Source organism: Erithacus rubecula, assembly GCF_903797595.1.
Source record: "Erithacus rubecula genome assembly, chromosome: 5".
Classification (NCBI taxonomy): Eukaryota; Metazoa; Chordata; class Aves; order Passeriformes; family Muscicapidae; genus Erithacus; species Erithacus rubecula.
The window spans coordinates 42,034,399-42,057,114 of record NC_136687.1 but is presented as its reverse complement, the minus strand read 5'-3'; the positions used below and the strand labels follow the sequence as shown (position 1 = coordinate 42,057,114).

Here is a 22,716-nt window from a genome sequence, read left to right as displayed (position 1 = left end):
ACCTTACATGATTTCTAATCTTCTATTTATCTAGGAAGTTCATGCATATTCTAAATTGCCTATACATATTGATTATCTGCCCCGCCTGTTACCCGCTCTGTATGAAAATCAGCTGCATACTCATTGTGGCTGCGTAGTTTATTGGGTCGGTGGTCTCTAGATGAGTCGGTGGGCTGAAAATGATGAAGAACAACAGTCTTCCTTGCTGTTGAACTTCTCACCTTGTCTTTGTACGCATGCGCTGTAGTCTCTCGGTTGTGATATTTTGCAGACTCTGCACTTTTACGAAGAGGGGCCCCCTTCATTTTTGCAAGCCCAGCAAAATCTATAAATCAGGGGTCTCTTATCGTGCATTCCTTAAGTAATTGATACCATATGTTCTACTCTTCATTCTATTTAACCCTTAAAACCTCTGTTTCAGTAACCATAACATGGCTCTGGAAAGACTGTGGGAATGAAAGGAAAATTCATTGTTCTGTAGCTCCCGGGTAGATGCCGACTGTGAAGGTGAAGACACCTCCTAAGTCTAAAGCAGAAAAAGGAACTGTTCTTTCTTAAGTGAACTGAAATGATTATTTGAGTGGATAACTGACCAGAGTGTTCTCTGTATGTGGTTGGTAAGAAATGTGGAATGAAGGGAGGAGGGAATAATCCAGGAATATTATTCTGATTTTTTTTTGTTTGTTTTGTTTTATTAATACATTTCATCTTGTACCTTTTTTTTAAGTTTTAAGCTGTGTTGTCTTTAGTCCTAAATCCTATCTGTAAAGGAAATTAAACATTTAAAATTAGCAAACCCTTTAGTCACACCGTGTCACCTATATATCTGACAGTCATGCCTGGAAGTACTGCTAGTACCTCTGTGAACGTAAGTACATCACAACTCTAGCTTTAGAGTGCTATGGTTGATCTTTTTGTTTCCTTTAGAATTTATTTGCATTTTGAATGGCAGATTACTAGTGCAGTTCACACCGAGGGTTTTACAAAAGTGCTTTTAAAAAGCATAGCAAAATTTCCCTGAAGAAGTTCAACATGAGACTGCTTTCTCTGTTGCTTAGCTTCCTCTATCTTCTTCCCTCCTCTGCTTAGGAGCTCAGTCTTGATTTGCTGCAGTAAAACTCTTGGATGACGCCTACTCTTTTTTCTGACTGCTTGTCTGACAGACTGCCTCTCTCTAGATTTCCCTGGAAAATATAAATTGAGGATTCTGAGACAGAATGCATTTATAGTCAGACTAAACAATTCTGCTGGCCTTTGACTTTCTCCTTCCATACTTTCTAACAACAGGTTTGCTCTGATGTGCAAAGTATTCCCTGTTCTGATGCAACTGTCTCCTACACATCTTGACAGCTCCTCAGCAAACCAAGCCTCACCATATAAAGAGTCATGGTTTCATGCTCTAGAGGTTTAGAAAATGGCTTACTGTAAATATTATTACTGTTGTTTTTCATTTTAGAAGGCAGGGAGGTGGGAAGGGAATTCTGTGTGTTGTTGCTTTCTCTAATATGAAAGGATAATAAGTGATGCTGGGCACTGCTGTTTCAGGTATCTGATCCCACGCAACCACATGATGCTGAGCCAGCAGCAAGCTGTGAAAGAGAGAGACTGTCACCCTGGTGCAAAACTGCTGGGCCTGACACCTCTGTGCTGCTCCACTGGAATCACTTTGACACTTGAAAGCCAAGGAAAAGACTGTATTCTCTGGACAAAACCAGCACAAACTAAAGGTGCTCAGTGGAAGACCAAATCATTAACTGAGTTTGATCTGGTAACACCTTATGGGAGGAATTGGAAAATAATAGGAGGGGACAGAAATGTGGTGGGAAACAATAAACTGGGCAAGCTGGGACTAGCAACTTTGTTTACATCCTTCCAAATGTCCAGGTCTATCGAAACCTAATTTTAGCAGCTATCCAGCTTGAATAAGCGCTCATGATAATAATGTACTGATACATGGCAGCAGCTCTGGCTGCTTTGGAGTGATTGCTGCATTAAGGTTTGAATGCAAGCTGCTCTCAGAGAAATCTTGAGTTACAGCTATTTTTTTTGGGATTCTTTTTGGCCATAGGAAAAAGTTGTGTGTTTATTGTTTATGAGAAAATCTCAATTGTGCTTTGGTCTTCCTACCTTATTGGATAATTAGGGTTAAAGACTCTCCCTGCAATGTCTTAGTGGATGCCTTGCTGGAGAAAATTTTATATACTGCTCTCAATACCAGTCGTCTTCCTTATTTCTAGATCCTGGTAGATGCTCTTCTGAATCGGCTTGCATTGTGGAATATGGAAGAGCTGTGAACATCAGCTACTTGCAGTACCTGGGGGAAGCTCAAGAAACCATCATGAAGTGCATGAAAGACTGTACGGTTTGGTCTACCTTATGTGATGGAGCAAATCCTGATCCAGACAGCTTTATCCAGACACTTGCAGAGAAGAACAGTATAGATGTGGAACACCCCATGTTTCAGCTCCAGCAAAGGACACTTAGCACATATAGCTTTGCACAAGCAACTCCGTTCAGTGACAAAATGAGCTGGAGCTAGAATGGGATGATAGCTATAACACAGGGATTTCTCCTGGTTCTAATGCCTGCTCACCACAACCATATGATGATCTGGGAAGTACAGAAATGCAGCAATCTGCAAAGCCACCAAAACACATTCAAGAAATATGTTATCAAAGGCTCTTACATAGAGAAGTCAGACTTTAAGGATGACGTTATATTTTACAGGTTATGTGACCAGAGGAATACTCAAGATGATAACAGCTCCAAGGAGAAACCTTTAAATGTAGCCAGAGAACACAAGATGCAGAGCCAGACCATAGTCAGCGGGTCTCTTGCAAAGACTCAGCTGGAAAGGGACTTGGATGAGCACAGTAAGAGAAATTCAAGCTCCACTAAAGGTGTAATTAAAGAACAAATAAACCATAAAATGACTGAGATTGATCCACAGCCAGACTTAGAATTAAAGATTTCTTCTCAGGAGGAAGATTGCAACTTAAATGTAAAACTGCTGAGCATAGATGGTGAGGATTTAATTGCACAGTATGATGGAATTATTAACTGGATCAAAACTGTGTATGCTTGGAGGAGCAGAAGTTGGATGCTCCTGATTGTGTCTCTCCAGCAGAAGGAGGACTCAGAATTTCTCAGCAGATACCCCTTCTGCAGAGAGCATATCATCTCCCTTTGGACCAAAGGCGGATGTCTCCCAAGCACTCTCCAGGGAGCCAGAGTCAACCATTTACAGGTGGAATGTCCTGTTAATTACATGCATGACAAGTATGAGAAGGCATGGTGATTAATGGTGACCAAAACAGGCACTAAACAGGGTATAGTCTAAATAGCTGAAACCACTCCAAGGAGAGTGAGATATACAGTGTGAAAATACAGCAGAGTCATCAGTGTGGTGAAAGCAAATGGTAGGGACTCAAGGTTTCTTTTCTTGGTAATTATTTAAAACATTGAGCAGGGATTATGTTGTTTGTTATGTGAGAGCTCTGTCACACCAGAGGAAGTTTTTTCAGTTGAAAGGTGTTCAGAGTAGCTGTTTTAATATTCAGAGCCCAGGTAAATAATTTGTTTTTCTGGCAACTTTCATCTCTGATGGGATAGATGCAACATCATAGTGCCATTTTTCCTCTCTCTGCTATTCCACATTGTAACAGAAGGTGTCAGCAGTGGTGCCGTGTCTGTATTTGCCTGTCTTCCTGCTCTGCCCTGGCATCCTGGTCTCCAGTGTCAGGCCTGCCCTCACTGTTGGCATGCTTTTCTGTCTAGTGCCAGACAGCAATTTAAGATTGATCTCTGCTGACTGTCCAAGCTATTCAGCAATTACATTATTATGGGAGGTCAGAGAGGGCTTTTGATCTGTATTTGGGCAGCTCCTTGCACTGCAGGCTCCTGGTCTTTAATTAGATCTCCTAGATACCAGAATAATGCAAATAATAAAAAATAATCATACACTAGGTTCCCTCACCCAACACAAAACCTCTGTAAGATGGCTTCTTATTCATTTGGAGAGTGGGAAAATATGTGTTCATAAAAAAGCAGCACTTTCTGGTCAGCTGTGGCCAAAATGCTTGGCACTGTTTCTTAATTGAAAAATCTAGTTTGTTTTTTAATAAATTTGCTATTTTTCCTGTTGTGGCAATTTCCTTTTATGGGAAGCTAATTGTATCCAAATCTCTGCTTCCCATTATCTGCTGTCAAATGTAGCTCAAAAATGTTGTCCCTGTCTCTCATTCTTCATCTAGTGCCTCTCTCCATTTGTTAATTTTCAAAATCCCAACCCTCGCCCAAACCCAGAAAAACCTCAAAACTGAGGAAAATGAAGATAAAAAGCTAAAAGCAATAAACCTAGATGTTTGTTATCCATCTACAGTGTGTTTTACTCTTAGACTCCTTACCTTGCTTTAATGAAGATCATAGTGATTGCATGTAAGGACGTACTCGCAACTAAAGCCAAAATCAAAGAATTAAGAGTTTAGGTGAGGAATAGGAGCTATAGGTATAATGATTATAGTAGAAGCAATGTCGAAAGTGGCTGAGCCAGTAGAGCTAAAACAATAAATCTCTTGCTTGGCTTTGTTGTGTCAAGATGGGTGGTTGGGATATTGTCCAAGTGAAGGAATCATAACTGCACCTGGGCCCTAAAACCAGCCAGAACTAGGTTTAAACTATGTCCAAAGCACCTAAGAACCTAGCAACAAGACAAAGGTGAAAAGTTGAAGGTGAGGAAGGCTCCCAGACTTCATTGTTAGGAAACCACTGACCCATTTCAAATACCCACCAACCCATTTGAAGGAAGGAACTGTGCAAGTGTAAAAGGAATTTGAGCTAATTTTAATATGAAGCGGGGATAGGTGGGGTTAGGTAATGTGTATGTATAGGCATATTGGGTAATCATATGAATATGTTAGACTTCCGTGGATGAAAGAAGGCGAGAGCCCTGTTTGCTTTGCACATGCCTGTGGGAGATTTCTCTCAAGTGTGCCTGAGTCATAATAAACATACTGCTTTCTAACTTTTACTGGTTAGAGAGTCTTTTTTCTGCATCACAACAACACCTTGAAAATGTTAAAATTGCAGGGTCTATCAAGGATAGCAATCTGGTCTAATGGAAGATGTTCCTACCCAGAGCAGGGAACTTAGAACTAGGTCTTTGAGGTCCCTTCCAACCCAAACCATTCTATGATTCTGTATCTAATTTGGGATGCTATATTATATTTGTAGATGTGTTTGGTAAAAATTTTAGGTTGCTTTTACTGTTTTGGGATAGCATTAAGGGATGGGTCCTCTTTCTGACAGAAGTTTCCCACAGACAGTAACTGTCAGCAATGCAAAGATGGTCCCTTCAGGCCTATGGATCTGTGAAGAAAATGCCCTCTCATTGTCTTATATCCACTGTAAAAGCATTAAACACTCTCATCCTTATTTTCATTTGTGGTGTTTAGAAACAGGAGTTTATATTTTAGTCCCTCCCTCTACATATATCAGTGCTCGACTTCATGGCCGTGAACGGAGTAACTTTTTCACTACTCATCTAGTTACCCTGTTTCTTACAAGGATTCTAAATTCTGCTTACATACTCTGATTCTCATTTCAATAAATTGTTGGGTTTAAAAGTCATGCCATCACTTTTTAAAAAAAAATGTTTATGTATTTGGTAACCTCTCTTGAAGTGGCAAGCAGCAGTAGTTACATGTACCTAACTTCAGCTTTACTTATTCAGCTTTGAAGTTTTACCTAGAAAAAAGTAACAGTGGCACATCTCAGCTCCCTCTGCCATCCCTTTTGATACAGTAGGGCTCCCCTCAGGAACTCTGTGGAAATGTCTCCATGAACAGGATAGGTTATGTTGGGACAGAATAAACTGTGTCACAGCAAAAGTGCTTGGTGCTGCTCCACTGGGTACCCAGGCTTTGATTGCTGTTGTGGTGGTTGAAAGGCAGCAGCCACATAAAGCCTTGTCAACTCTGGCTCTCCCACCTGTCTTACTGTGAGTGGAGCTGTGGCATCATTAGCCCTGAGAGATGAGTCTGGAAGGAGTGCTTGCTTTGTGCTCATAGTTGCTGTAAAGCATGACAGATTCCAGCCTCTAGTGAAGCTTTGTTAATGGCAACAGGGGCACTCCTCATTTGATCCTTTCTGTTGCACTGGCCCAGAAGTGCTTTAGCCTCTGCCACAGGCAGCCCTTCCAACACACATATTGAATTGGGCTGCACTGTGCCCAGCCAGCTCAGATGGCAGCTGGAATGATGTTGGATTATGGCCACCTGCTTTACCCCAGAAATACCCATGGAATGCTTCTTTTGCCAGGTTTGAGGATGGGGTAGTCAAAGATAGCAGTGCTAATCATCCGGGGATTCTTCTACATGGTTTTCCTAGCTCTTATGCAACTGGAATAGTGTGGTGGGACTGTGGGTGGAGCAAGGGACATTTCTAAGATTTCATTTGTGAGTAGGTTCTTGTAGTGGCTGCCTCCCCAGACCATCTATGTGGTCTAACAGGGTAATAATTGAGTGAAGTCATTCTCAGTTTGCAAAGTTTTCTTAAGATTGAGCATGAAACGTTTATGTATTTAATGGTAAATGCTTCTGCATTTCATTGGCTGTCCTTCAGCATGGATACACAAACTAAAGCTATTATTTATTGGTGACATTTATATTACAATGTCTATGTCTTCCAGCAATTATCCTTATAAATCTATTTTCGTGTCTTCCCCACTTTGTGTGTGTCTTAGTTTGAAAGACAAGTGTCTGCTAGGGAAAGCAGGGTCCTCCCTTGAAATGGAGAATATAAATTCCCTCCCTCTGAATTAGTATAATTATGAAATTAAGGGGATAAAGATATGAGGATAGGAATAACAATTCTTTACTAATATGTATAACAAGACAAACGAAACAACTATGGACTTAATAACAAAGAGAACAAGAAACTCAGTTCGAGTCCTCTCAGCCGCAGGCACGTTCCCTTTGGTGCAGTTCCCGTCACAGCCAGCAGGGAGCGCTGATGGCTCCCGGTAGACAGGGAAGGTGCGATGATTCACCCATGGCTGCAGGGGGTGCTGTGGCGCAAGCTCGGGGAGCACACGGTAATGGCAGCTGCCTCTGAGATGGGAAGGGATGGAAACGAGAGGTTTTGTTTCACAAACCTTGCGGCAGTGTAGGTGCCGGTGCTCCAGCAGGACTCTCAGAAATAGCAAGCTGAAATGGCAGGGCATCCTGGCAGGGCAGGGGTGCAGGGTACAGCAGCAGTAGAAGAAGGCAGCTACTGGCTGGGCTATGGTGGTGTTAGCAGCGACCCTTCTCCTCCAAAGCCAAGAGCAAGCAACTGCCTCCTCCGCCCTTTTACCTGCTTCTAATTTTGTGGTGTCCCTCTCCCTCTGAGAGAAACTCCTGAAAACCAGAGGGGTTCCATTTCCCCTGTCTCAAATACCCAGTCACCAATGCTTCTTAGCAAGTCAATGGGAAAAGTTCCACAGGCAACAAGTAAAAGAAATAAATCCCCAACCCCCAAGAGTGTGACTGTTTGGTGTACTGAAGATACCTTCTCTTGTGATAGGAACTATCACAGCTTGATTTTTATGTCTAGAATAGCATTTTCATGTTTTCTTTAGAACACCAGTTTTTTTGATAGAACAAGAAAGCTGGTGATAATTCACTTTGCCCAGTCCTTACACAGAAATAAGGCACAAGAAGAGTAAAAAGAGCAGATTCTGTTTGCATTAAAACTAGTAGTCCCCTTCCAATTTATTCAAGGGGAATAGAGTGGTAGGCTGTAATTTAGTCCTAGGCTAAATCCTTATTGGCACATGCAAGTGGAATAGTCATACATGTTAAATATGCCATTAATGTAAACTGATTGGCTAGGTAGCAAATGTGCTGCTAATCACAAAAGCTTTCAACACCTCTGTTAAATCTGCTTTCTATGTTCAGCTGAGTTTTCCTCCTACTGTCTTTAATTAATGTGTGGGAGGGCTAAATTGCTTGGTTATGATTGTCAAAATTCCCTTTAAATGCCTTTTTCCTGGATCTTACCATTTTTCTTCTCTGAAAACAAAAGTATTGATTCCTTCTTATTTTCTTGCAGGACCATTAATGAGTGTAGTATTGTCAAAGCTGGGGAACAGGCTGGAGAATTCCTTGCATGTAAATTTGCTGCTTATTGGGATTATTAATCAGCTGGAAAGTTATTCAGAGCCACTTCTTTGCTTCTTTCTGCTCAACACCAACATGATATTTCAGCCTAGTGTGCGCTCACTCTATCAGGTATTTACCACAGGTGTTGGCATGCCTACAGAGCAGTGTCTTCGGTGTTTCCTTAAACCTTATATTAGCTCCTTTCAGTTTCATGTTTCACTTTCCTACCTGTCTGAGAGCTTCTTATTTTATTTTCATGTTTGAATTACATTTGTGCAAAGAACTGGAAACTCTAACCATAGGTTGTGTCAGAACTCTATTTTAATGCAGGTAGAGAAAACCTGAATATTCAGTCTATGGCTGCAGTGGGAGCAAAGGAGAAAGAAGTAATTATTACTGTTGTTTTGGCAGGTGCTGGCATCTGTGAAAAATAAGATTGAACATTTTGCTTCTGTTATAAATTACTCACCACAATTGGGTAGGTCAATCAATAAGGCAATTTATTAGTTCATTGATAAGGAATAGGCAGGCAGCTCTGGGGATGTGGGGAGTCTGCGGTCCACCAACATGTCCGTATTACTCTGGGTCACTGCCCCTTTTATAGGCAGTTTCTTGGTGGGCTGTAACATGCGCCTATGCTGGAGTACAAGTTTGAGCAAGCCTGAACATGTTTGCTAGCACTCCAGCAGCAGTGGCTACAAGCCTCCACAAGATTTGGACAAGGCTTGAACAGGTATTCAGGTTACACTCCTAACGAGCAGGTAACAGCAGGGGAAAGCCTGCTTATGTTCAAACAAGCTCACATTTTCCTTATACATAAAAGTGGATACAATTCATTATTATAGTGAAAATAATAATAAAAACAAAAGAATTTGACAATTTACAAATTGATTAAATATTCTTATATCTCATCTCCATGCTTTACTTTGGATTCCATATTCTTGTTTATATTGATCCCATGGTGTATTTTCATAATGACATGAATCACTATGTAATTTCTCACAATTCCATTGAAAAAGACTTCCCAAGCCTTCTCCTGGAAGCCCAACAGTACTTGCTTTTTTTTGTGTGGACATGTCTGATACTGCGGAAGAATTGCTCACCAAAGGTATATGATAACCACAGCCCAGAGGAGGGCTGGGTGGAATGACTTACCAGTTACCTCTGTCCTTTTCTCCAGATGATTAAAAGGTGTGGTATGTTGTGAATGTCATTAGCCAGCTGTATCCTTCTGACTTTAAAGTGATGATGCTCAGTAGACCAGATATATATATATGTATGTATATATGTATGTATATATGTATGCATATATGTATATATATATATGTGTATATTTATCTAGTTGGATATTCTATGCTGTTTAGAAATTTTTATTAGATATATAAAACATCTGTTTAAAGAAGTAACAAAAGCTCGGCTTGCTGTCAGTAAACAAACTGACTTTCAAAGCATGAAGTGAGGTGGCATATGTGCATGATTTCATTTTCCTTTTAGCCTGACATTCATCTAGTCATTGGTTCAAATTTGATAACTGTTAGAGAGGACAGAAGTCCAGGATGAATTGGTTTCTGCAACAATTGAATAAGGCTTAGTATTATGGTTTGGGCTACCACTGAAGGAGATAGACACTGAAGGTTTTCTGGCTAGTATCTTTCTTGTATAATAAAAAAAGCAAAACAAACAGAAAAAACCAAAAGGTGTGTGTCTAAGAGCAGTGGGGAGTTAGACAGGTATCATCCCACCAAGCCAGTTTTGCAGGGGACTCTGTAACACCTGCTGCCTCTCAAGCACAGAGCACACTGCACCTCTCTTTACATTTACCTGTACCTATTTGTACCAGTGTGGGGCAAGATAGTAAAAATAAACAAAATGAAGTCTTAGCTGACAAATAAGAACCTTCCAGACACAGGTAGGCAATGGGTAAAGCTGAAGCCCTGCCCTGAAGACATGCTTATTCCCAGATTGCTGCTGAGTGGGCAGTGTTGGATGCAGGCTTCTCTTAAATGTCAACTTGCCACATGATGAGAATATGTCAAATTTAGTGAGTCATGAAGAGCTGACCCTGCAAGAGGGTTCAAGGGAGGCTGCATTTACAGGTGTGTGCTTACTCATCTTTGGGAGTCATTAACAATCACCCATTGTCCACACTTCTGTGAAGATGTTGATGCTTTCCTTGGATTTGCATATGTGTGGAAATCAGGACTCTTTATGTGCCATTGTAATTTTGTTTTCATTTTCAAGTCTCTGAAGAGTAATCTACCTAGTTTATAGTCATCATAGTATGTGTTTTTAAGGTTTGCAGTACATCTAGTCTGTGAAAACTATGATCTTGCTAAGGCTGCTTCCTGAAGAATTAGTCTGTGGAAGTTGCCTCCTGCAAAAAAAGCTGTGTACTGCACGTATCATTAGCATTTCAGGCTCTTCATTTTGTTGTCATAGAATAGAAACCCTTACAATTATATGGCATTGTAGCTAGCATGTGGGAGATGAGATCAGGAGGCAACATTCAGAGTCCTCTTTTTCTGAGGTGCTGGCAATAAGTATGTTTACATAATGCATTCCCAATGACTTTTTTTTTTATACTTCCAGTTTTACATCAGTTTTCTTCTGTGGGCTTCAGAATTGGCCAGGTTGGTTCATGCTGGTCATTATTTAGGAATTTGAAACAAGGCTGCTTAGTCAGCCTGTTAGTACACTTTCTTCTGTATAGTGGCAAGTCCTGCAAAGAAGGCTTCTCTTGACAAATAAGTGAGGAGTAAGGAAATGTCTGGATAACTGCAGACTTGGTTCCCTACAGGACTAGTGATGCAAGTCAGCAAGCTGTAATCCTGGGGGTGAGTTGGCTCAGTAGCCCATCAACCAGTAGTTCATTATGTTGATTAAGAAGTGCAATACAGGAACTGCTGCAATAATGGTAAATGAAGAAAAAAAAACAACAAACAATCAAAACTAAATGAGAGATTAGGAACTCTGCATGGACTTCTTTCTGTTAGCTTGAACACCACCTCTGACTATCAAACATATTGGTTGCTCTCAGAGGGATTTTTCCCCTGAACATAAGTGATGAATAAACCCCAGTGTTCTCTGCAGGTCTGAGCATAGACAGTCTCCTACAAGTTCACATATGGAAATCTGAAGCCAGAGTTAGTAGGGAAGACAAACGTAAAACCAAAACATAGAGCATTTTCTCTCTTTTTACAGGGTTGGTTTCTGAAGGTGTTTGAACAGAAATTATTTGTTCTTTTTGGCTTTCAGTAGTGTGTGGTTTCTTCCACAAAAGCTTGGGCTCTGGTTACATATCTAGAGCTGTCACAATGTAGTTTCATGTGGAAGCTGCCTCTCTTTCAGTGTGTTGGTAACAATCTTCAGAGCACTCATTTGCACAATTTTCAATAGTATGACTCAGATTGCATCCTGACCTTAGAGAGAAGTGAACAATCCTGATCAAAGGAAAAAAAACCCAAATCTCTAGTTCCTAGATCAGCTTTCTGTGCTTTTCTGCTATTTTGGGATTTTTTTCCCAAGCAAGCAGTTGAATCCAAACCAAAATTATTTTTAGAAATTTATAAATTTTAATTCCTTTTAAAAAGAAGAGTATAAACAAAAGCAAAGCTTTGGAAGTATACTAGCATTCTGATTATATTGCCTAAACTATTTTGAAAACCTAAAATATTAATTATGAAACATTTTGACATTAGAAAATCTGAAAAAAACAAAATATTCAGGGGAAGCGCCAAACTTTCTCTTTTCATTGTAATCTATAATTCAAGTTGTTTTTCCTCCCACAGTCAGATTTTCTTACAGAACAGAAACTTCTGTACTCTGTCTCTAGTAGGTAGAAATTTGTAGAATAACAACATTGATAACAACATTGATAAGTCTGGAGCTGGAAAGGTGTTTTAAACTCAAGAAAAGTACAAGTCTCTTAAATTATTGAGATTGAATTTTTTTTCAAGTATTTGGAAGAGTAGAGTAATTCCACAGTGCTTAGGGTGAAGTACAGGCAAGGAACAAAAGTGCAGAGCTGTTGAACAGAGGGATTGCTGTGCAGCATTGAGTGAGGCTTCCATCTACGGCTCCCCCTGTTCACTACTGGGAGAGGTTTCAGGGCAAGGCTGGCATCACTTGAGCCTGATACTTGAACATAAACTGTGCACTGTAAGGGAAACCCCTTCTGAAGGCAGCAATGCAGTGCTGGGCTTGTCTGCAGTATGAGACTTAACAGCCCTTTTGTTTCTTTGTAATTTTACAAATTACATTAAAATTACAATTAAATCTTTACAAATATTTACTAACACATCTCAGGAAAACATCCCACTTGTAAGTTAGGCAGGATTTTCTGCCTCTGCTGTTGGCCTTGATACCTTGTTACAGTGAATTCCATCTTGTAGCAGTGAGTTCTATTGGTTAATTTTTCTTTGTAGAGTATTTATTTCCATCAGCATTAAATTTTGTCACCTTTTTAGTTTCACTAAATTAATTAAAATCTAATTAAAGGGCAGTTCTGTTTCAGGTTGAAATAAGGAGCAATTGATTGAAATTTAAGTGCTGCTGTCACTGTAATTCCATGCATTCTGATACTTGAGCTCTGATCCTCTGAACTCTGGCAGCAGAGATCATATAGCAGAACACACAGTAGCTTTCATGTGCTCTCTTTAATGGTTAGTTGCTTTATAGGGAAGTAAGTGTAGTTAGTGAGCTCTATAGCTGCAGAAAAATCTAATTTTAAATTTTTTTCCCCTTAGTTTCTAACTTGCTTCAAACTCATGTGGTGATATGATAGCTTGGCCTTGAACCCATTGACATGGTGATTCACAGGGAGAGGACAGAGAAAGAGCAGTAAAATCAAAACAACAGTTTGATGGGGGAGCAATAGAGCATAGTATTGTTGAAATGGAGACAGCCATGCTGGCTCTAGATGGATAGATACTATCTGCTGTTTCAGAAGGTAAATCCATATTACTCTTTCCCTTGACTTCTCTTCTGCTCCCTTATTTGTCTCATCAGAGCTGGAACTGAATATATATCCTGGGGAAATATAATACATAATATATAAAATATAATATATGATATATATAATATATGAAAAATAATATAATATGATATATAACCTGGGGAAAGATAGGTAATAAAAAATACAATAGAATCAGACCATGTAGCACTTTAAAATGCTGGATTAGTGGAGTATCTCCCTGCACAATCTGGGTACTGTAAATTACAGCTCTGAATACAATCCTTATAAACTGGGTTTGAACACTGTACAAATACTCTGTGGGCTTAATATACAGAGTCTTTTGTTTTCTCTCCTCCTGTCTTTAGGTAATTTCCTAAATTACCTAAACACAGCAGCAACACAGGGAAAGGAAAGAATCTTCCTGAAGCTTTCCCGGCTGTACTGCAGCCTTTCCTGGGACAGAAAGGAAAGAAAGACTTGGCTCATCCCAGCCTTCCTGTGAATATGAGGAATGCTGTACTCGCAGCTGCCCTTTTCCCAGAGTTCCTGAAGGAACTGGCCTCTCTAGCCCAGGAACATACCATTTTATGTTACAAAATATTGGTAGATGTTGAAGATTATTATTAGTGAGTTTTTAAAATGTGTTTTTAAAAGGTGTTTGGAGTTTAAACAGATTTTTAAAAAGCATAGCTACTTTCGAAAGGTTGCACTTCAAGATTTCCTGAAAATACTTGATTTGGAGGGGGAAGAAGGAGGCAAAATATTATTCCAGTAGGCCTTGTAATTTCCTTCTGTGGTAGGTAACTGTCCTGATTTGAAGGACAGGTCTCTTTCAGTAAAGGCAGAAGTTTTCTTTGAAATAAAAACTTTAATTCTACTCCCCCCAAGTATTATAATTGTTTGAATCAAGGACCCTGAGGTAGAGATAAGGGGGTAGGAATAACAGGTCTTTTACTAATATATCTAACCATACAAGCAGAAAACAACAGCAGTTGTTAAAATTACGAACAGAACAGAATAGATAACTCGGTTCCAGTCCCTTCTTTAGCTGCAGGCACGCTCTCTGTGCTTAGTCCACGGTGCTGCAGACAGAACAAAACCCGGCTGCTGCTGAGGGCAGGTGGGAGCGGAGGCGGGAGGGGCGGCAGCGGCCATGCTGGTCTCAGGAGGGAACGGGCTAGAGCGGGCAGCTCCTTGCTCACCATGTGTGTCCGGGTGATTAGCTGTGTCCGCAGACACGAGTCTCCGTCCGGAAGCCCGAGAGGCCCCTCCGGACGCCGCTCCCACCTACCCCTTTTGTCTAGAGTCATCAGAGATCCTGGGTGCAACCCGGCCAGCTCCATTGGCATGATAATGGGAAAAATTCTTTCAATTGACACAGTAATAGAAAAACACTCAACCTCCAACAGTAACTTATTTGAGATTTATGATATTGCACTTACTGCAGCTTCCTTTTTCATTCCTTCCTCTTTCCAGACCCACTTTTCTTCAGTGCAACTAATTCCTGTTGAATTTCTGCATGAGACACTTGTTGGCTGGCTGAGACACAAACACACTAGCTTTTTCTGTCCCAGAAATACTCTTCTGAATAACTTGTTCGGAGACAAGTTTGCTTGAAAAAACATTGTCCCATGGGGAAAGTACACAGTATAAAAAACCATGCAAAATCTGCACAAAACCCCTTTATGTGAAGAGCTGTGCTTCTTGATGTCATTGTCCTCTTTTACTCTTCCATTGCTTCATTCTGAAGTGGAGTTCTTACCAATCCACATCCAAATCCCCCTTTTTAACTACTGGATCAGATTTTCTGAATTCAAGTGATCTTATGTGTAGTAAACCCATGAGTAGCTGAAAGCAGGTGCTGGGCCCTGCACATACCACGTTGCCTTGTGTGGAAGACAGATCTGCAGTTATCAGCTGTTGGGCTTTGAAGTCCAATGAAGTGTCCAATGTAAATGGATGTGGATTGCAGACTGTTTGTAATTTTCCTTGCAGTTCATGGGCATTCCTTGATAACACTTGCATTGCTATCTAAGCCCATGAACATGCCTTATTAACATAACAAGATTTGCACAAAGTACAAAGCAAAATGTTTCTACACAAGCTGTTATTAGTGTCTAGGTTATTTGTATCCTTGTTATAATAACCTAAAGAAAGATACTCAGTATCTTTCTGTAATGTTAAATTGACAAAAGGCCATTTTCATCTTTGTCTATTTTTTATTAAATGGAAAACATTTATTTGCTCATGAAAGGTGTATTGTTTTATTGTTAATTTCTTTTGGTTAAAGGAAATTTAAGTATTGTTTGTTTACTTTTAATTTAGGTGTTGACTTTTCCTAATATTTCACTTCTGGGATGGTGAGGGGAGGACCAGGCTATTCACCAGCTGCAGAAAAGGAAGGAGTAATGGGCAAAGCTGTCTGCTGGTGACTAACTGCTTGAGAAAATTCTCTTGTGTGAGTAATGAGCTTCATTAGAAGAACCCAAACATAATGAATTGGTGTGTCATCCCTGCATTTTGTCTTAGCTGCATAATTGTGCTTCCAGTATGTTTTAGTTCACAACATAAAGAGGGCCTAGTTCAAGAAAGACATAAACCCTTTTGTCCAGAATACAAACTAACAGTGACTCCAAAAATGTGAAGAAACAGAAATCAGAAATAACACTTGCATACATTAGTTCTCATGATCATTGTAATTCCATAATGTGGAATTCCAGTTAATCACATACTGATTTTGAAACACACCTTCTCAGAGATTTCAAGGAAAAAGACCCCCCAAAAACCCAACAGTTTAAAAACAAACCCCAAAGGCACTCGAGAACAGTCTAATTAATTGTAGGTCAAATTCCTCTGGAATGTGCAGGGTCCTAAATCCTTCAGATAGTTCTGAAAAGTTCTGCCTTTAATCTGCAAGGTATAGATTAAAAGGTCTACATTCATTTTGTCAGCCTGCTGTAGGCTATTAAAAAAAAAACCCAAAAAACACAACCAAAAAACAAATAACAACCAAACAAAAAAAAAAAAAAACCCTGAAGTCAAAGTCTACCTCCAAAAAATTCACCTCCAGAGCTTATGTTCTATATCCGGTAGGATAAAGTCAGCCAATCTGGAGTTGTGTGTAAGGCTTTAACGCTTCTTGCTGAAAGGTCAGAACTGTGTTTGTGCAGTGTCCCTCACAAATGGGAAATGTCTGTCAGCTCCCAAAAAGGAAGAGGTGGACAAGTGCAGTGACTCTGGCTTAGAATGTTAAAATGCAGATCATACGTGTACCTTTGCATTGCTTATTTTCTGAGTGGGAACAGACTTGCAGCTGTGTCTCAGATGTAATAGCAATATAATATTTGGTAGCCAGGACAAAGAACTATTTATGGGAATTGCTTCTCCCTAACTTCAAAATGCAGAACCTGTGATTTTGCTTGAAAATGTTGATCTTTTGAGATGAAACACATCCGTGTGCATAAGCTCTTCAGCCAAATGCTTCTCTAATAAGCTTCTTCCCTCCAGTTAGATAATGTGTTATCCCACCTCTCATCAGTGATACATCCTTTCCCCCCCAAAAAACCCGTGCCTGTAGTCCAAGTCTATAAGTCCCTGGAGCACAACTGCCTTATGCTGCTCTTTCCAAGAACAAGGAAATGTGTGGGAGCCCAGGGCGTACCCCTGGCCTCCTTGGGGGTCTCAAAACCCCCCTGGCAAGGGTCTCAAAGACCTCTGAGTGAGACCCTGGTGTTACAGGTGCTGAATTCTAACCCCTGAGGGAAGTTGTCAGCACAAGGAGAATGGAAACAAGCTGCCAAAATTAGTAAAGTGTAAATTAGATTGTTAGAACATAGATAAACAGGTTTTTTTGAATGTTTATGATAAGGGACACGTGGCCAAGATGGAGAATTTGGGGGGTGGACACCTTTTCCTCCTTCTTCTCCCTGTCATCCATGTTGGGTGACACGTTGGCACTCTTGGATTGGATGGGGTCAGGGCTGGACCATTTAATAAAATTGTATTGTATTGGGAAAATTTTGTAAACATGTAATACGTAATACAAACTATATAAGATAAGCCCTGCCTTGACCAGGCAGATTCCACCATGGATGCCAGGCTGAGCAGACCACTGCTGGCCAGGCAAAACGTCCCTGAGAAAAGAAATAATAAACAATCCTTGGAAAAAGAGAAAACTGTCTCAGGCAATCTCTCTTCGGCTGCTTCAGAGAAAACCAGGGTTTGAACCACCTTCATGTCCCTATGGGGTGATCTCGGGGCAAAGGAGAAACCCCAGACTGGGACAGAAATGCTTTATGATCTGTTTTCCCCCACACTCAGGTGGGGACTAGAGAAGTCCCTCTTTGGTACATTGGCTTAGCATCAGTCACAAATGAAGTGCCTTGGCAGATCTATTTCAAAGACTGCAGGTGGTGGTTCAGTGATACCAAAGTGTGTGGACACTGCTGAAGACATAGGCACATTTTAGTAGGCTTTTTTCTCAAGTTCTAAGTATTTTTCTCAGGCCATGAAACTTTCGCAGCCTCAGCTAGAATTTTTCCCAAGCTAGAAATTTCTTCTTTATTGTAAACACAAAAGAAAGAATCATAACAGAAATAAACACCTGCAAGGTCCATGAGAAAGTCAGGGAAGAGAGGTATCTCTTCCTCTGACCAATGATCTGTCTGTATTTTGTTTTGCACGAACTGTCATTTAAAGCAGTGGTTTCTTTCAATAAATTGCTCTTTCTTGCTCTTTTCTGCACCAAGCAAGAGAGTGTCTTGTTGCTGTTTTTTCACCACTCCGTAATCCTTCTCACGTCAACAAAAGTGAATTCCCAGTCTCCTAATAGATGCTTCAAACTGTGAATACTACATTTCCAATTATGTAGCCTTGGAGTGTGTTTTTAAGCTATTCTGCTATAGCAAGGAATCTTTCCAGAATTTTCAACACACTTTTTTTGGTGTGTGTTTTTGGTTTGGTTTGTTTTTTGTTTATTTTGTTTTTGCAAACTACCTATTAAGTAAGCACCTTGTCTTCAAAAATTTATCGTAATTTTATTTTACCTTTGGCCATTTTTGGATGCTTTCTGGGTTAGTCTCAGTAAACATAGACAAGGTTTGTACTAATTCAACTAAAGCACTCAGCAGTTTCATTCACCCTTGTGCTGATCTTTGGACATGAATAGTCAGGTGCAGTTCATGTATTGCTGGTTAAACTTACTGCCTTTATTATTGTATTCTAGGCATTTTTATTAAATTTGATCTTTTCCATGTGTGCCCTAAAGAATATTATGATATTTCAAATGAGATCAAGTTGTTGGTGTTGCAGTTCTGGGTGTAAAAAATGCATCATCTTTTTTTTTTTTTTTTTTTGTCCTGGTAACTTCTGATCTTGGTTTGGAAGAACAGAAATGAGAATTCTGTTTTCAGCTATATTCTGCAGAGATGAGAAAATTCCAGTATCAAGCATGGATTGCCCCTCCCACCAGCAGGCCCAGGTACATACTTCCAAGCATTCAGTTCATACATTACTTGTTTTCTCTTTCTCTGGAGTTTGTCACTTTGCAGAAAGTTTGAATCAGTGGTGTCATGCTGCAGTACAGAGCACTTCCCTTTCAGGTGTGATTTGGTATTTTTTTTAATATTGGTAAATTTCCTAGTATGGGAGAAAACAAAGTGTGATTGAGGTGGACCTTGGACATCAGCAGGTCCTTTAGAATGGGAGCAGGACTGGATAGACAGGAAGCCTGAGCATCTTTCCTGCTACCAGTGCTGCTCTTTGGCCTATGCACAAAGCTCAAGTGGTCTGTTCGGTCCTCCTGAGAAAAACACTTGCAAACAAACTTGCAGCATACTGTAGGGTTTAAGTTCAAGAGGTTAAGTTCTATTTACCAAGAGAAGTTCACCATCCAGCACAGTGTGTACGTGCTCACTACCCTTTTGTGCACTCTGCTTAAACCTCTCAGAAGGCTTCATGCTTCAGGAAGGTTTTTTAGCTCTCCTAAGATGCTCTAAAATCTCGGGGTTTAAAAGAAAAGGATGGAAGCAGTGTGATATGTTGCAGTTAAATTATGTCATTGTATCATTTGAATTTGTAGCCAAAGCTCCTGTTTGAGGATGGCTTGATTTAATAAGCAATTTACTCTTCTGTATTTATTGAAATGTCATGCCTACAGTTCTTATGACAGCTCCCATTACATTTGTAACATTTAAATTGCATCTGTGTTTATGAGTAGAATACTGGGATTTTCCTCTTTCTTTTAACTCAGATAGTTCTGGCACTGTACAGTAACAATACTGCTGTGTCCATATCTGATTTAGATAATAAGAGTATGTTCCTCCTTGCACTCTTTGAGCATTATCAGTAGAAATGGAGGACACATGGCACTTGTGCCACTTACATTAATGAGCAAACCAAAGGTAAAATGGCACAGATTAGCAGGGAGCACTTCCCTCTGTATGAAATGCAGAATTTATGTTTGTGTTGCTCTGATTTATCAGAAAAATCTGATTTATTGAAAAATCAATAGGACCATGTCCTACAGTAACTGTCCAAGTGGACAGCAGTATGATGTTTTGGGACAGAAATGTGAAAAGGAGGGTAAAAATTGCTCCTTGTGAAGGTGGTGTCAGACTTGCATAAATAGGTACTTGGGTAAAATGATGGTGGTGCCAACTGTCTGATAGCAGAGAGTCACAGAATGCAGCACTATTTCTGTGACTTTATTGGTGGTCAAAGCCCTGCTCTGATTAAATGCACTTTCTTTTTTGGTAGCCCCCATCTTTTCTAAACATGTTGTGGCCCAGCATCAATGTACTTCATTTGTTACACACTCAGATGGAAGTCTCTTATTTATGAAAAGGAGTGTTGCTTGGATTCTCAAACACGTAGGTGCTTAAAGTGGTGTTTTGCTGCTGACTGTGCAAATTTTTTTGTTTATTGAGTATAATGCTTCTTGTGTGGCAGCTGGATTAAATTAAGACTGAAGTCTCTGGGCTAGAAGTTCTGATGGAACTTTTGTGCAAAGGTTGCATTTCTCAACTATGGCACTTCAGCAGACTGCCCGCTTACAGTTCAATACTGTGGACTAAATACCTGCAAACCCACATCTCTGGTGAAGCCAATTCCACAGCAGATGTGTTGTATTTCAGTCTACTTTAAAAAAACTACCTTGGGTTTAGACCAAAAAATAACATGGACGAGTCAAATCTGAGACAACTAAACTGTGTCAAGCTCAGTACTGCTGCGTCAGTTTGGCCAGAGCTCAGAAAAAATGCCAGCTCGTCCTCAAAGGAGAGGGAGTGGCTCTGGGTCTCAGTATCCCTTGCAACAGCTTGAGCCAATTCGTGTTGCTAGGTGTCCAAGCACAGCTTGGTGTTTAGAAATACTGATCAGTGTCTTTTGTAAATCTCTGGGGTCATAACATTGGATTCTGAGCTTCAGTCTAGCAGCCTCTAAGACTAGCCTGAAAGTGTGGCCACTTGAGCAGCTAAAATACAACTTACAGATGGTTATGCCTACTTAGTGGGTTAGACAATTACAGTATAGCTGATGCAACCATACATTGGGAGAACTTTTGCTTTGTGCTTACACAAAAGGCTGTTCATGGAGGGATGTGGCCATTACAGGCCCAGGGAGAATCTTAAAGGATTTTCCCAGTCTTGCTTTCTCAGGCTCAGCTAGGATTTTTCCCAAGCTAGAGGCCTTCCTCTAATGTAAACATAAGAGAAAGAATTATAACTAAAGATAAATACCTGCTGGATTAGTGAGAAAGCCTGGGACAAGAGATGTCTCCTTCCCTGACCAATGAGCCGTCTGTATTTTGTTTTGCACGAAGTGTCTTATTTAAAGCAATAGCTTTCTTCAATAAATCCCTTGCTCTTTCCTGCACTGTGCAAAAGGGAGTCACATTACTGTGTCCTTTTGCTGCTCCATAACTCCAATACAGTAACAGAGGGAGCATTCCATATGGTGAAGGATCACAGCAGTACAGCTCTGCAGCTCCAAGTACTGGACTCAGATGGAGGCCTTTATTCAACCTGCAATGACAAGGCAGGGAATGTTGCATGGATTACTTTGCTGCCTGTGTATGAGGTAGGATAGTATGGGATCTGGCACAGCTGTCACCAGTCTTTTTCTTGGGCGAAACCAGCAGGCAAGATGGGAATCATTCACAGGGTCATGAATTGGACCTTGCCACACAGGTAAAGGGCAAAACCCAAAGGTCAGGATCCCTCACCATTTATTTCTGCAGCAGGTCAGCAAATGCTGCAGACAGTTGCAAAATGCCTGCATGCCCTACAGGAGATCTTAAGGATATGGGACTAGGATGGTCCTAGAGGGAAGGTTCAGTTCCACAGAGAGCATGCACAGATGGGTTTCTCACTAAAATACCTTCTTTCTGCAGTTTTGTTTCCTCATGGTGGCACCTGAGCATTTCTGCAATTTGCGTTATTGCAGTTAAAATTCAGGCTGTCTAATCTAATGTGGGTTGTGGGCTGGAGTATAGTCAGAAGAGAAGTGGTTCCCAGTGGTTTTGTATTTCCACTGCAGTCATCCCTAGTTACTGATGTGGCTTGGCACAGGGGCTCTTGAAGATGGAGTCTAAATTTGTCACCACAGTGGGCAAAAAATGTGAAGCAAATTATAGGTCATGACATTTTGTGTACAGGATTTTGTGTTTTACAGCATTCCTCACACTGTTTAGCAATAGAATCCTCTCTGTCTATTACCTGCACATTTGTGGCTTCTGAGGGGACAGGGGACAACTTGCACTTGAAACCAGCCCAATGCAGGGAAACCTCTGAGCATTTGGGTTGATAAATGTAGATCTCCTGTTTGCTGTAACTTGGTTTTAAGTGGCCACTGCCTGATTCAGAATCCAGTATGTGTATATGAGTATGTGTAAATAGAATTTTAAGAAGATGCCAGTAATGAGGGCAAACTAACCAGGAGTATGCTACTGCTTTTCTGTCATGCAGTTTGAGAACAGAGAGCTGACTGAAAACCCAATTTGTTTTTCTCTATGTGTGATAAAGGAAACACTCCCCAGGTTGAGCATGCACGCAAGGCCATAAATCCATGGGAAGGTGCTGCTGAGGTCAGTGGGTTGTGTAAATGTAGACAGAGGGTGCTCAGAAGAGACACAAGAGTACCCCAGAACCCGAATGCCACACTACAAAGCAGGGTGGAAAGGGGCTGCACTGAAATCACAGCTGAATGCTCTGCTGTAATTTTTTGGTTAAGGTTCCTATTGTGTGCTTTTATTTTTAACACTGTTAAAATTAAATTCTGCAACCAAGGCTGAGCACTAGAAATTATTTCTTCACTACTTAGGAGCATTGCCAGCATCTTTTTAGAACAATTTTCTTCTCTTCTGCAGTCTCGGATACAGGATACTTCAGCTACATGGGATGCTAAGTATCAGCTCTTCACCCTCAGCCCAACCTCCTAAAAGACTTCCAGCAATGACTAGATGAGATGGTTGTGACAGTGTCTGGTGTCAACTTTTAATCTGTGACCATTTTCCTTGGTGCTCTGTTCATGGACAGAAACTGCTGAAAATCTGCATGAAACTGTCCTTAATTCACCCTGCTTGATGCTGTTGCACAGATGGCATCTGCAATCATTAGATCAGAG

General features: G+C 40.5%; 1 pseudogene across 1 annotated transcript in view; it reads left to right on the top strand.

Annotated features, from left to right (window-relative positions):
- The window catches only part of LOC306801888 (FHF complex subunit HOOK-interacting protein 1A-like), a 72,705-nt pseudogene extending 58,813 nt beyond the window's left edge, over positions 1 to 13,892 (top strand). Inside the window, exons 7-12 of the transcript in view lie at positions 1,546 to 1,727; positions 2,238 to 3,247; positions 8,092 to 8,270; positions 8,553 to 8,594; positions 9,151 to 9,249; positions 13,461 to 13,892. The product of the transcript in view is annotated as an FHF complex subunit HOOK-interacting protein 1A-like (transcript). The remainder of the gene's footprint in view (positions 1 to 1,545; positions 1,728 to 2,237; positions 3,248 to 8,091; positions 8,271 to 8,552; positions 8,595 to 9,150; positions 9,250 to 13,460) is intronic.
- The last annotated feature ends 8,824 nt before the right edge of the window (positions 13,893 to 22,716 follow it).